Genomic DNA, 16,100 nt, shown 5'->3' on the forward strand with positions numbered 1-16,100 from the left:
TTTTCGATAATTTACCCTTCCTGGGTAAACTGCGGCAAAAAACAGAAAGCGCTGGACAAACGCAACTGGTCAGACAGAATCTGCAGGGAGAGAAAATGGGCAAGAAATTCTGACACCCACATCCCTTCTAAAAATATTGGCAAAGTTATCCCTAATTAATGATGAAATATCGAATTGCTGGGAATTTAAAATGTGAATTTCGAGACAATCCCGAGGTGATTTGAGAGTTCCACTTCCCCGCTTTCTCCCCATAACCCTTAATTCCCTTGCTTATTAGAAATCTACCTACCCGTGACTTAAATATATTCAGCGAGGTATCCTCCACCACTTGGGCTGAGAATTCCAGAGACTCACCACTCTTTGAGTGAAGAAGTTCCCAATTTGAGCCTTGGGTCACTGTCTGCGCATGTTCTCCCCATGTCTGTGTGGGTTTCCTTCAGGTGCTCTGGTTTCCACCCACAGTTCAAAGATGTGCAGGTTAAGTTGAAATAAAAGCAAATTACTGCAGATGCTTGAATCTGAAACCAAAAGAAAAAAATGCTGGAAAATCTCAGCAGGTCTGGCAGCATCTGTCAGGAGAGAAAAGAGCTGAGAGCTTTGACAAAGAGTCGTCTGGACTCAAAATTTCAGCTCTTTTCTCTCCTCACAGATGCCGCCAGACCTACTGAGATTTTCCAGCGTTTTCTCCTTTTGTTGTAACTTAGTTGAATTGGCCATGCTAAATTCCCCCTTAGTGTCTCAAGATGTGTAGGTTAAAGGGCCAGCAGCATAAAGGTGAGGAGTTATGGGGATAGGGCAGATGGTGGGCCTGGGTAAGATGCTCTATCAGAGAGTCGGTGCAGACTTGATGGGCCAAATGACGGCCTTCTGCGCTGTCAGGATTCTATGGGGCAGGATATTGAGGCTGTTCATGCCAGCAGGGTTTTCCAGTCCCGCTGCAATGGAGATTTGGTTGAGTGTCAAATCCTCTGTCCTCACTGGCAGAGGTGGGGAGAGAGGAGGGGGAGGAGGTGAGATGGCAGAAAAATCTGGCCTCTGATTCCATGAAGAAACTTTTAACAGCAAGTGGCAGTGACCCAGAACTCGCTGCCCCTGTGGAGATGGTCAATGGTTTCAAAAGGAAATTGGAGGGCATTTGTAGGAATTATAGACAACTTAGAGTGTCCCCAGGGTTACAGAGACCGAGGGGAGTCAGGGGAGGAAGTGGGTTGTTCTTCAGAGGACTAGCATGGACCTGATGGCACGAATAGCCTCCACTGGCGCCATAATGATTCTGTAACTCGAGAGAACCAGATAATCCAGAGTTTCAGAAACTGAGTTCAACATTTCAAACAACCAGGTTGGGATTTGAACTTATCAGAAACATCAGCACTGTGCACTTACTGATCAGAGTTTCACACGAAAAGAACTAACACTGACAATATCAAAAAACATCGAGGATATTTATAATTCCTTCGTAAAAATGTCCATCTCTATACAATGCTTTATTTCAATGTACGATCATATTGAGTTTTGGGGTAATTCCGAAGATTTTATCACGAGATTTAATACCGACAGGTTAGGAAGTTCAGGATCCAGTCTCACTGTGTTGTGGTTTCGATTTGAATCAAGAGCTGAGTGGACACAAATTGATTGTTTGACCTGGAGCACCCTCTGTCGTTCGGTACAGCCCGTCTCACTGAGTGTCTCCTATAGAAAGCCCGGAGATTTCCGAGTCTCAGCACACCCCACAGAACCAGCCAAGTGACACAGTCTGGTGAGTGCCTTCGCTCTGCCTTTACCCTCTCTCACTATTTCTGTCATTCCAGCTCTCCTCTCAAATCTTCCCTGCCTTTGAATATTCTCACTCTGTGTCCTCTGGATGTGAGGAATGTTTCTGATACTGGAAATGTCTTTCATTCTCCTCCCCCACCCACCTGCCCCGCTCTCACTGCTGCCTCCTTTACTCTTTGGAGAATTGACGACCTATTTCTGACTGAAACATTCATATGTTCACTTGTAAGTATTAGATCTATTTCCTGAAGGAAAACTGCAAACCAGTTCGTTATTTTAGACTCAATAAATTTGTGAAAACGCTCAGTAATTAATTAGAAAGTCATAGAGCCCGGGAATCACAGAGAAATTTGAGCGACCGTTTAAAGGTTTTTAATCTGTTTTCATTGTGTCATTTATTACTGTTGATATGAATTGAAAAGGGTTTTCTTGTCTGAATTCACGTTTCCGCAGCCTGTTTATCAAACTTCAGGCAGCGGCAGTGCAATTAAATGTTTAGTGATGCGAATGTACTGAGTTAGTTACCACCTTGTTCAAATCTTTTAACTTCATACAGAGATGCAGGGATATCAATGTTTAATAGCTGCCAGCCACAGATCATCTTCCTGACACAGCCGCTGTGAAGGGTGCAGACTCCACAAGAGTGAAAATTGTCCCTTCTGTGGGAACTGGCTCGAGTTTTCATAAAGACCACCCCCCTCCTCTCCCAACCCAGGCCGCGCGCCCCCCCCACCCCCCCCCCCCCCCCCCCGCTGTTAAAAAACCGGATAAAAGCAAATCACTGCGGATGCTGGAATCTGAAACCAAAAGAGAAAATGCTGGGAAATCTCAGCAGGTCTGGCAGCATCTGTAAGGAGAGGCAGGGTAGCACAATGGTTAGCACTGCTGCTTCACAGCTCCAGGGACCTGGGTTTGATTCCTGGCTTGGGTCACTGTCTGTGTGGAGTTTGCACATTCTCCTCATACCTGCATGGGTTTTCTCCGGGTGCTCCAGTTTCCTCTGTCAGTCCAAAGATGTGCAGGTTAGGTTGATTGGCCATGCTAAAATTACCCCTTAGTGTCCTGAGATGTGTGGATTCGTGGGTAACTATGTAGGGATATGGGGGTAGGGCCTGGGTCGGATTGTGGTCTGAGGCAGCAGGAAGTGTAGATAGAGTCAATGGATGGGAGGCTGGCTGGCGTGATGGACTGGGCTTCATTCACAACCCTTTCGAGTTTCTTGTGGTCTTAGGCAGAGCAGGAGCCATACCGTACTGTGATATAACCAGAAAGAATGCTTTCTATGGAGCATCTGTAAAAGTTGGTGAGAGTCGGAGCAGACATGCCAAATTTCCTTAGTCTTCTGAGAAAGTAGAGGCGTTGGTGGGGCTTTCTTTACTACAGTGTCAATGTGGAGGGACCAGGACAGGTTGTTGGTGATCTGGACACCTAGAAACTTGAAGCTCTCAACCATTTCTACTTTATCCCCGGGGATTGTTTTGGTCCTCTAACACAGGGAGAATAGATATTGAAATCCTGTCACATATCCAACCACCAATACTGAACACAAGCTTTGAGTTTCTGTATCAGTTACTACCGTTTGTTACATCCTATAACTTACAGAAGTTTGAAATAATCAGATTATTTTACACAGACACAAATACTAAATATATTGTCCACTTTGGTAGGAATAATGGTAGGAAGGACTATTACTTACATGGCTAAAAACTGCAGCATGCAACGGTGCAGAGGGACCTCGGGGTCCTTGTGCATGAGTCGCAAAAACCCAGCCTGCAGGTGCAACAGGTGGTCAGGAAGGCGAATGGGATGCTGGCCTTCATAGCGAGGGGGATTGAATATAAAAGCAGGGAGGTCTTGCTGCAACCGTACAGGGCACTGGTGAGGCCGCGGCTGGAGTACTGTGTGCAGTTTTGGTCGCCGCACTTAAACAAAGATATTTTGACCTTGGAGGGAGTGCAGAGGAGGTTTACTAGGCTGATACCGGAGTTGAGGGGGTTGAACAATGAGGAGAGGCTGAATAAACTAGGCTTGTACTCGTTAGAGTTTAGAAGAATGAGGGGAGATCTCATTGAGACATATAAGATGGTGAATGGGATGGATAGGATAGAGGTGGAGAGGCTCTTCCCGCTCAGAAAGGACAGTAGGACTAGAGGGCACAGCCTCAAGATAAAGGGGGCGCGGTTTAGAACAGAGTTGAGGAGGAACTTCTTCACTCGAAGAGTGGTGAATCTCTGGAATTCTCTGCCTGTTGAAGTGGTGGAGGCTGCCTCGCTAAATATATTTAAGACGCGGGTTGATAGGTTTTTGATAAGAGAGGGGATTAAGGGTTATGGGGAGAGGGCGGGAAGGTGGAACTGAGCCACGACAGATCAGCCATGATCTTATTGAATGGCGGGGCAGGCTCGAAGGGCTAGATGGCCTACTCCTGCTCCTATTTCTTATGTTCTTATTCCTCGGATCTCACCCTGTGCCCTCGAATAATCTTCCCCAAAAAATTCTAAGTGCCATAAAATTCTGAAAAGCAGAGTGTTTCTCTCTGGTTTTGAGTTACTCCATGCAATCTTTCGCACTCGATTATTTGGCAGTCGGGAGTTTCACGAAGGTGGGGGCGGTGGGGCGGTGGGGGGGAGGGGAGTGGAGCCCAAGCTCACTGGGGAAGCCGGCTGCTGAGTACTTGTACGCAATCGCACTGGCACCATCTCCTGCCATCTCCATCTCCCCACAGACATCAGGACAATCCCCTGCCATTGGCAGCAGTGTAACCTCCCCCCCATTGGCAACACGGGTCACCAGCATTGGGGCATTGGGACCCATCCAATGTGTCCCCTGTCATGACCCCCTCCGCAGCCCCCCCTGCATGCCCTCCTTTGACAATCACAGCCCCTGCACATGCCCCTCCCCACCTTCCCCCAACACCCTCACACCCCCAACTTGGCAGATGGAGGGTGATCAGCAATGTGGCATTCTGGATATAATGTACACATGTGCCTAACAATGTAGTTCCTCACTCATTTGGAATCTAACAACATCAAACCTTTCTTTACAGTGAAACCCATGGATGGAGTTGGTTGAAATGCATCTGTTTTAGAGATAAGGATATTGAAACTGAGCCAAGATTGGTCTCAGTCACGGAAGCAGTGAGCCCATTCCTCCGCTCACAAAACAACAATACATTTCTGATTTACTAATGACAAATCTGTAAATATGAAATGTCTTACAGAGGATGTAACGTAACATTTATTTATTAGTCACAAGTAAAGCTTACATTAACACTAAATTCCCCTAGTCACCATACTCCAGCACCTGTTCGGCCGAAGCACCTAATCTAAGGACCTAAGGTTATGCACAATATTAATTTTCTATTGTCACAATATTTCACTTGCCTGGATGGTGCAGCTCCAACAACATTTAAGGATCTTGACACCACCTAGGACAAAGCATCCGGCTTGATTGGCACCACATCTACAAACATCCACTCCCTCCACCATCGACACTCAGTAGCACCAGTCTGTATCATCAACAAGATGCACTGCAGCAATTCACCAATGTTCCTTGTGCAAACTCCCAACCTCTACCATTTTGAACAAGAGCAGTAGATATCTGGGAACACCACCACCTGGAAGTTCACCTCCATGCCACTTTTAATAGGTGCCTTGACAAATACATGAATAGGATGAGAATAGAGGGATATTGGCCCCGGAAGGATAGGGGTTTTAGTTCAGATGGGCAGTATGGTCACAGCAAGCTTGGAGGGCCAAAAGACTTGTTCTTGTGCTGTAATTTTCTTTGTTCTTTCTTCTTTGTTCACTCATCATCCTGACTTGGAAATATTTTACCATTTCTTCACCGTCACTGGGTCAAAATCCAGGAACACCCTCCCTAACATCACTGTGGGTGTACCTACACCTCAGGAACAGCAGCAGATCAAGAAGGCAGCTCACCACCACTTTCTCAAGGAGCAATGAGCAGTGAACAATACATACCAGCAAAGCCTACACCCCTTAAAGAATTTAAAAATTGGCTCTTAAGTGGACAATAACTGGCAACTGAAGGGCCTCAATCTGGGTGGGGCTCACCTGCATCATAACACTGCAGACAGGTCAGGGCAGGGTGGGACAACTCCTTTTTGTGCCAGCAGGAAGTCGATGGTCGACTGGCCTCAGTTTGTGGTGTAGATTTTTCAATGTTTTCCTCTTTCAAACAGCTTGATATTTTCCGGTCGGATGGAGGCTCCCGTTTGTCTCATTGAAAACACGAAGGATGGGAAGCTTGTCCCAAGACCCGATGCTCTGGAAATTCTAATTTCTCTCAACCAGCCATTGGTTATTGTGTCTATGGTTGGGAAATACGGCATTGGAAAATCCTACTTACTGAACATTCTCGCCAACAGAAATGGTAAATATTCGAGGAATAAACTTGTTCTATCAACATACACCCCTACCCAGTTTCCAATTTAAAACAGATTAGTTTCAATCCTGGATTATGAATGTTTTAGGAATTGTTACTATTTAAAACATACTTCAAACAGATTTGATCTTAAACAAGTGATTGACCCGAGGATTGTTATCCCACTGTTTTAGCCGTGAGTTATGAACCTGGGGAATTAGCACCAGCGATTCAATAGGAGCAAATGTCAACCATTCGTACGAGAGTGTGGGTCAACTGGAGCAGCAGCACGTCACGGAGCTGGGGAAAATATCCAGGAATTCCAAGAACAAAATCCTGATGCCTCTCAGCTCCAATAAAGACAGAAATAAAAGAAACAGAGCCTGTTGGAAATCTAAACTAGAAACAGAAATTTCTAGAAATCCTGAACAAATATCAGGAGGGTGAAAAGATAGGCTGATCTATCAGTTATGGAATCATAATGAAGAGCTCATCTCCAGAACATGATCTTATACATTGGAGACTGAGATGGACATTGAAACCTAACTCGCCAGGGGAATCAGGTCACAAACCCACCCAATTTTCATAGAACCCGGACAGAGCAGAAGGAGGCCATTCAGCCCATCAATTCTGCACTGACTCTCTGACAATCCCCTTCCCCCTCCCCCTTCCCTCTTCCCCCTCCCCCTCCCACTCCCCCTCCACTCACCCCCTCCCCTCTACCCTCACACCCTCCCCCAGCCCCTCCCCTCACCACCTCCTGCCTCCCATCACCCCTTCCCATCACCCCCACCCCCTACCCCACCCCCTCCCCCCAAACCCCTCCCCCTCCCCAATCCCCTCCCCTCTGCCCCCTCCCCTCACCCCATCCCCCTCCACCCCTCCACCCTCCCCTCAGCCCTCCCCTCTCCTTCCCCCTTCCCCTCAGCCCCTCCCCCTTCCCCTCACCCCCCTTCCCCTCACCCCCTCCACCCTCCCCCTTCCCCACTTCCCCTCACCCCCTCCCCCACTTCCCCTCAACCCCTCCCCCACTTCCCCTCACCTCCTGCCCCTCCCACCTTCCCCTCACCCCCTCCCCCTTCCCCTCCCCCACTTCCCCTCACCCCCTCCCCACCTTCCCATCCCCCCTTCCCCTCACCCCCTCCCCCTTCCCCTCACCCCCTGCCCCCCTTCCGCTCACCTCCTGCCCCCCTTCCCCTCACCACCTCCCCCCCCGTCCCCCCTTCCCATCACCGCCTCCCCTCCCACTTCCCCTCCCCCCTCCACTCCCCCCTCCACTCCCCCCTCCCCTCTTCCCTCCCCTCCCTTCCCCTCATCCCCCACCCCTCTCCCCCCACCCCCCTCACTCCCAACCCCTCACCCCCCTCACCCACCCTCACCCCCCACCCCACACCCCCCTCACCCCCCACCCTTCCCCTCCTTCCCCCACCCCTCTCTTCCTCTCCTCCCCACCCCTCTCCTCCCCACCCCCTCACCCCCCCAACCCTCTCCCCTCCACCCCCACGCCTCTCACTCTCCTCCATTCTCCTCCCTCCCCCCCACCACTCTCCTCCCGCTCACCCCAGCCACGCTACCCCCTCCCTCCCCTCCCCCTCCCCTCACCCCCTCCCCTTCCCTCACCCCCTCCCCTCTCTCCTCCCCTCCTCCTCCCCTCCCATCACACCCTCCCCCCTTCCCCCCTCCCCCTGCCCCCTCCCCTCCCCCCACCACCCTCCTCTCCCCTCCCCACACCCTCCTCTCCCCTCCCCACACCCTCACCCCTCCCCACCGTCCCTTTCCCCCTCCCCTCCCCCCTCCCCTGCCTCCCACCCCTCCCCTCCCCTCACCCCGTCCCGTCCTCTCCCCTCCCCCACACCCTCCGCTCCCCTCCCCCCCTCCTCCCCCTCCCCTCCCCTCACCCCGTCCCGTCCTCTCCCCTCCCCCACACCCTCCGCTCCCCTCCCCCCCTCCTCCCCCTCCCCTCACCTCCCTCTCCCCTCACCTCACCCCTCCTCTCCCCCTCCCCTCCTCCCCCTCCCCCTCCCCTCACCTCCCCCTCCCCTCCTCCCCCTCCCCTCACCTCCCCTTCCCCTCACCTCCCCCTCCCCTCACCTCCCCCTCCCCTCACCTCCCCCTCCCCTCCTCCCCCTCCCCTCACCTCCCCCTTCCCTCCTCCCCCTCCCCTCACCTCCACCCTCCCCACCCCTCTCCCCTCCCCCTCCCCTCACCTCCCCCCTCCCCACCCCTCTCCCCTCCCCCCTCCCCTCCTCTCCTCCCCTCCCCCCTCCTCCTCCTCCCCTCCCTTCCTCCTCTCCCCGCCTCCTCTCCCTTCCCTTCCCCTCCCTTCCCCTCCCCTCCCCTCACCTCCCCTACCCTCACCGCCCTTCCCCACCCCTCACCTCCCCTACCCTCACCTCCCCTCCCCTCACCACCCTTCCCCTCCCCTCACCACCCTTCCCCTCCCCTCACCTCCCTTCCCCTCCCCTCACCTCCCTTCCCCTCACCTCACCTCACCTCACCTCCCTTCCACTCCCCTCACCTCCCCTCCCCTCACCTCCCTTCCCCTCCCCTCACCTCTCTTCCCCTCCCCTCACCTCCCTTCCCCTCCCCTCACCTCTCTTCCCCTCCCCTCACCTCCCTTCCCCTCACCTCCCCTCCCCTCACCTCCCCTACCCTCACCTCCCTTCCCCTCACCTCCCCTCACCTCCCTTCCCCTCCCCTCACCTCCCCTCCCCTCACCTCCCTTCCCCTCCCCTCACCTCCCCTCCCCTCACCTCCCTTCCCCTCCCCTCACCTCCCTTCCCCTCACCTCACCTCCCTTCCCCTCACCTCCCTTCCCCTCACCTCACTTCCCTTCCACTCCCCTCACCTCCCCTCCCCTCCCCTCACCTCCCTTCCCCTCCCCTCACCTCCCTTCCCCTCACCTCACCTCACCTCCCTTCCACTCCCCTCACCTCCCCTCCCCTCACCTCTCTTCCCCTCCCCTCACCTCCCTTCCCTTCCCCTCACCTCCCTTCCCCTCCCCTCACCTCCCTTCCCCTCCCCTCACCTCCCTTCCCCTCTCCTCACCTCCCTTCCCCTCCCCTCACCTCCCTTCCCCTCACCTCCCCTCCCCTCACCTCCCTTCCCCTCCCCTCCCCTTACCTCCCTTCCCCTCCCCTCCCCTCACCTCCCTTCCCCTCCCCTCACCTCCCCTCACCTCCCCTCCCCTCACCTCCCTTCCCCTCACCTCCCTTTCCCTCCCCTCCCCTCCTCTCCTCTCCCCTCCCCTCTCAGCCCCCTCCTCTCACCCCACTCCATCACTCCCCTTTGGCTAATTTCCCCTCACACATATATCTTGGTGCGTTAAGGGGCAGTTTAAATTTAACATGGTCAATCCACCTCACCTGCACATCTTTCATTCAATTAAATTTGAATTTGGTTCAAAGAATTGAAACAAACTCACCCAGCATAAAAAATAATCCCGAGATATTAATGACTCTTGGAGAAATGTACTTGTCCCTAATTACATAATAAACACAGTGTTCTGGAGATGTTTGAACAATTTATTATGACAACGAGAGATTCTCACGAATCCTACAGATAGTTAATAATCTAAGCGCAGTCACATTTTGTCTCTGACAGCAAATTCAAATTAAATATATTTTTCTGCTCAGGTTTTTCAGCTGGAGAGACGGCCCAAGCTCACACAAAGGGTATCTGGATGTGGTGTGTCCCACACCCTCGCAAACAACACTGCCTCCTGCTGTTGGACACAGAAGGTCTCGGAAATGTCGAGAGTGTACGTTAACTTCATATCCTTAAGCACAAGCTGCAAAACATCCAATCGAGGGAGTTCTGTGTACTGAGCTCCTGCCATCAGTGAGGAAACAGTCAGAAGTCTCACAACACAAGGTTAAAGTCCAACAGGTTTATCTGGAATCACCAGCTTTCACAACGCTGCTCCTTCAACAGGTGAGTGACGCAGCTAACTCAGCTCAGGACTCACCTGAGGAAGGAGCAGCACTCTGAAAGCTGGTGATTCCAAATAAACCTGCTGGACTTTAGCCTGGTGTTGTGAGACTTCTTATTGCGCCCACCCCAGTCCAATATCAGCATCTCCACATCAGTGAGGAGACTAGCCCACAAAGATGGATATGGTGGGCAGAGTGGTCAAGGGTTCTGACTATGCCTTGCTCATGGACAAGGCTGCCCTTTGTAGAATGACCTTGAGTAATTCGCACCGTGGATGCAATATCATCAAAGCCACCCACAGTGCTGTTAGGGAGGGATCAAGATGTGCCACTGTTATTTCTGGTGCCCAGGGCAATGCTGGGTCTTATTCCTGTTCAATTTTCTGTGGTGCTTTGGTACAGCTGAGTGTCTTGATTGGCCGATTGAGAGGGCAGTTAAGAGTCAACCACATTGCTCTGGAGTCAGCTGTAGGCCAGACCTGGTAAGGATGGCAGATTTCCTTCCCTAAAGGGGAATTAGTGACCCAGATGAGTTCTGACAACCCAGTAGTTTGATGGTCACAGTGATCGAGAATACCTTTTCATTCAGGATTTATTCATTAGTTGAATTCAAATTTCACCAGCTGTCACTGTGGGATTTAAATTCAAGCTCCCAGAACATTAACCTGGGTTCTGGATTGTGGTCCAGTAACTATCGTAATGCCACCATTAACAATATGGAAAATAAAGATTTGTGGAGATTTATGTTTACGAGTTGCCAGAATGCAGATAGTGCACACGCTGCAGCCGCTGTTTGGGAGGTTCCTAGATGAAGCAACATCTCGAACCGGTATTTGTATAGAAATGTTGTAATTATTATGATTTGAAGCTTCAGATTTCACAAGGATTCATTTGTTCTGCTGTTGTTATAGGAAATCGAGGAGATTGACACGTGGATATGCGCTCTCGCTCTCTTGTTTAGTAACGTCCTTGTGTTTAACACTACGGACGTAATTGACCACACTGCTCTGATGAAGCTTCAGTATCCTTAAAGTCTTCACGTTTTCATGGTGGATTTTATGTTATTCCATCAGCCATTTCTTTCCGATCTTTGAGGGGCTGCAGTTTAGCAGAGAGAGGCTGGCGAGCACAGAATGAGCAGTGAATGACTGTCCTGCCACTTGCTCTACATCTTCAGCGTGACATGTCCAGCTTTGCCCAGCACCCGAGTGAAGGCCAAGGGCAGAAATCGGATTCCATTGCAACTGAATGGATCCATAAAACACCAATTCCATAGGGATGTCTCCAGCGTCTGAAATGTACTTGAAATATGACCAACCCTGGAATGGATCACATTTGAATGAGGAGGATTAATGCCTAATTTAGCTCCCTGTGCAGAGTTAGACTTCCCCGAGCACAAACTCGCTGTGCTGATCTTTTACTGGTGTTGATCTGACCAATAGCTGTCATCTAAACAGGAGGTACAAGTTTTGTGTTAATGTTCACGGGGAGTCAGGAGTCCCAGGAGAGCTCCTCGAGGGACCAAAGATCACTTCCAATCCCCAGGGAGCCCTCCCCTATTGTCCTCTCCTCACCCCTACATCTCAGATGGAGATGGTATCTCACCCTGAGCCAATGGGCAGCAGTATTGCACAGTAAGACATGTGTTCTCTATGTCACTGCTTTGTGACATTAACGGAAATTATTGTTTCAAATTCATTTCAGTCAAATCAAACCTTGTCAAAAGCTGCGATTAAGGGGCCCTCCCTCTCCAATCTGACAGACCCCCTGTTCTCTGGAGATTTCACTTCAAAATCCTTGTTCTTTGACAGCACAGAAAGAGGCCATTCAGCCTCTTTTCAATTCTGGTAGAAGAGTCACTGAGTTGCTGTTTTCCCATCTCCGTGTTCTGTCCCCAGAGAGCAGTGGAAAATCCACAGACTGACTGACAGTCACAATGTGAACACTCCTGATCCCAGGGACTGATCGGGCTAGCCCTACACAGCAGGAAAGTTTCACTGGCTTTCCCAACTCCATTCAACAGGTAGAGACCACCCACCAGTGCTGGAACATGGATCCCACTGGGTGTGAACTCAGCTCTGAACTGAAGATCCAGCCGCTATTTATCAGCACTGTTTAAAATGGGGTTTGAACTTTACACCCTCTTATTCAGAGGTAGAAATGCTGCTATTGAATTGTTACAATAAGGAACTGAGCTACTGATATTAATCAGTGAAAAAGACTCAATCTAAATGCATTTTTATGATGAAATATTTTACTTTTATTTGAAAACATGGTCAGCTCTCTGAGTGACACGGAGGAACGGTGTTCTATGGTGACAGAGTGTTCCAGTAATTAGTGTCCAATGTATCTTATTCCATTCTTCCTCATGTTCCATTCACTGAATTGATTCTGTCCCAGAGGAAACCTTATGTGTTCATAATTATAGTTGCTTTCTGTTACTGTCCATTTTCAGTTAGATCAGATATTTTGCCTTTTTTTAAATCTTTGTCTATTTTTCAAATAGGATTTTCACAGTAACTTCATTGTAGTGTTAATGTAAGCCTATTGTGACACTAATAAGTAAACTAAAAGCTAGTATCCATTCTGTCCCACTGCCTGATGAATTTTACCTCATTTTAAACATCAGAACGGTTTCATTCACTAATGTGGCTGCTGCTTCTAATGATTAACAAGCAACGGAAACATGACCTGGTGTCTTAATCATCCTGCTGGCTCACTGCCTCTCAGTTGCTCCTTCAATGTAGACCGTGTTATGGTTTGATCTCCTTAACCCTGAATCAGTAATGCAATGAAGTTGGTAGCAGCCATTAAAGAACGGCTGGAGGCCAGTGGAACATGTGAAGATTGGTTAAGGTCTGTTCCCACCCTAGTTTGGGCGTTGCGGGACTTTACTTTGGATCTGAAAATCAATGGAGCTGAAGTCACATCAGATCAGTATTTTGAGTATACTCTTCAAAGAAGGGAAGGTAGGTGAACCCAAAGAACAAGATGAGTGTGCAATTAACATGACCAATTTAGAATGATGTTTCAATAATTTTACCCAAGCTATTGTGATTTGTTAATGTGGAGAATAGTTATTTGGACTGATCATCAGTTTATATTCCTTTGCATATCTGAAACTAATTTTGAGGGGAATACCTGATAGTTCAGTGAATACCAACTTTGATCCAATTAAATGCATTTTATTTGTTTAGAAATTAGATTTCTCTTTGGCTGTAAAGCCAATGTTGCATTGGATCACCCCAATCACGCAGCTACACTGTGCTGCCATCTGATTCCTTGAGGTTCTCTTCAATACTGACTTGATTCAGCTGATTCTGCTGGACTAGAGTAGGTCCCCCCAGTAGCTCACCTAGCCAGACTCCCTGTCCTTGCCCTGAACTTGTATCTTTCCCCAGGTTCTCTCCCTTTTTTTATTGATTTGTGGGACATGGGCCTCACTGGCTGCCCTGCATTTATTGCCCATTCTGGTTGCTCTTGTTCAAAGTGCAGTTGCGGATCAACCACATTGCTGTGGGTCTGGAGTCACATGTAGGCCAGACCGGGTAAGGATGGCAGATTTCCTTCCCCAAAAGGACATAAGTGAACCTGGTGGGTTTTTCCAACAATCAACATGGTGGTTAGCACTGCTGTCTCATACTGCCACGGAGCCAGGTTTGATTCCTGGCTTGGGTCACTGTCTGTGCAGAGTCTGTCCATTCTCCCCATGTCTGTGTGGGTTTTCTCTGGGTGCTCCAGTTTCCTCCCACGGTCTGAAAGACGTGCTGGTTAGGTGCATTGACCGTGCTAAATTCTCCCTCAGTGTACCCGAACAGGCACCAGATTGTGGCAACCAGGGGATTTTCACAATAACTTCATTGCAGTGCTAATGTAAGCTTACTTGTGACACTAATAAATAAACTTTCAAAAAAGGTCAGGAGCTGTCATCCACCCCCTGGCTCCCCCATCCCCCATCTACAAGGCACAAGTCAGGAGTGTGACGGAATAGTTCCCACTTGCCTAGTTGGTTTCGGCTCCAACAAACTCAAGAACTTGACACCATCCAGGACAAAGCAACTTGCTTGAGTGACACCCCATCTATCACCTTCAACATTCACTCCCCCACCACTCACACACTGTGGCAGCAATGTGGATCATGTTCAAGATGCACTGCAGCATCTGACCAATGTTCCTTTGACAGCACCTTCCAAACCCACAACCTCTCCCACTGTTACATATTTAAAAGGGTTGCAGGTTGCTTGAACAACTGATCACATGATTTGATAATGATGTCATTTGGGTGTTTGCAGAGGTTTTATTTTCTGAGCAGGGAATGTTTATTTCTATTAAACCTGTAGTGTGTTATTTTGAATCGAAGTGTGCAAACCACATTATTTTCTTTCTGTTAAAACCTATTATCCCTAACATGGTCAGGACATTACAACCCTACAGATGGACAAGGGTAACACCACCACCTACAAGTTCACCTCCAAGCCACACACCATCTTGACTTATAATCACTGTTCCTTCACTGTCACTGGGTCAAATTCCTGGAACTCCCTCCCTAACAGCACTGTGGGTGTACCTACACCACATGGGCTGCAGCAGTTCAAGAAGGCAGCTCACCATCACCTTCTCAAGGCCATTTCAGGATGGAAAATAAACACTGGCCCAGCCAGCGACACCCATATCTCTAAAGAATGTCCCCAAATTAGTGCTTAACTCTACTGAAACTCCATCTTTGTATTCAATCGGCCGTCTGTTTCTGAGCTGAGCTGAAATCAATCTTATCAAAGTCACAGGTGATATGCCGTGTAATTGTCCCACAGATAAATTATCCATCCCTCTTCTTTGTAGCCCATCTGTAGACTTTAACATGATTAACCAAATCATTTCCCTCCAAAGCCTTTCCACCATCGTTCAGCTGGGTGAGTCCACACTTGCCCAGTTCCATTCTTATCTGTCTAATACAACCAGAGAACTGGCATCAATAGTTTCTCTTCCCAGTCCCACTGTTATCTTTGGAATCCCCGAAGGATCGTTGCTTGGCCCGTCTCATTGCTCATCTACATGTTACCCCTCAGTGACATCTTTCAAAACCATGGTGCCAGTTTCCACAGTGCCACTGATGAGGCCCAGCACCATCTCACCACCAACACCTCCTCCACTCCTCTTGAGTACTGCTCGACATCCAGTTCTAGGGGCCAGAGATTTCCTCCAATTAAATATTGGGAAGATTGGAACCATTGTCTTCATCCCCATCATAAGCTGCATTGACTTGGCCCCCGACTCCATCCTTTCACCTGGCATCTGTCTGTTCCTGAACCAGACTATTTACAAACCAGTGTCATATCGCAGCCTGAGATGAGCTTTCAGCTACATATCCTTGTTGTCACAAAGACTGCCTGTATCACCCCCACAACATCACCCAGCGCTGTCCCTGCCCCCAGCTCAGCTGATGCTCGAACCCTCAGCCACGACCCTTCCAATACACAATTCACCAATCACCCTTGATCTTGCTTCTGTAAATCCTGCGAGGCCATCTGAAATTCTGCTGCCCCTAACTTGTAATTTTGTTTAGAAACACAGAATAAAAGCTTGGTGCCAGCACATTGGTCGACTGATGAGGCTGGATCTATCAAACCCTTATTTCCAAGAGCTTTGTTCAGGTGTGAGGACTGTCAGCCTTTGGGGGATTACAGGAAATTTAGATTCTTGGCTGAATCTTTGGGGAAATGCAGACTGGCTGCTGAGAAACATTGACTGTTGGAACCCATGTTAAGTAATGATTATTACAGTAGGTTTGCATAGCTGCTGTCCTGTCTGTATCTCACACGCAGGCAGGAAATATGTTGTGACATTGGAGACTTGCTGTGTCAATATATCAATATGACACTGACTAAAAACACAGCACTGGAAATCCCCCACAGGGCAGGCAGTGTCTGTGCAGAGGTAAAGTATTATAGTTTCTGGTCAAGCCCTACCTGCCTTTTTGTGGGATTTCTGGAACATTTCTTGATCCAGTGC

The sequence above is a fragment of the Carcharhinus amblyrhynchos genome, chromosome 12 (genome assembly GCF_965287045.1).
Source record: "Carcharhinus amblyrhynchos chromosome 12, sCarAmb.v2.hapA, whole genome shotgun sequence".
Classification (NCBI taxonomy): domain Eukaryota; kingdom Metazoa; phylum Chordata; class Chondrichthyes; order Carcharhiniformes; family Carcharhinidae; genus Carcharhinus; species Carcharhinus amblyrhynchos.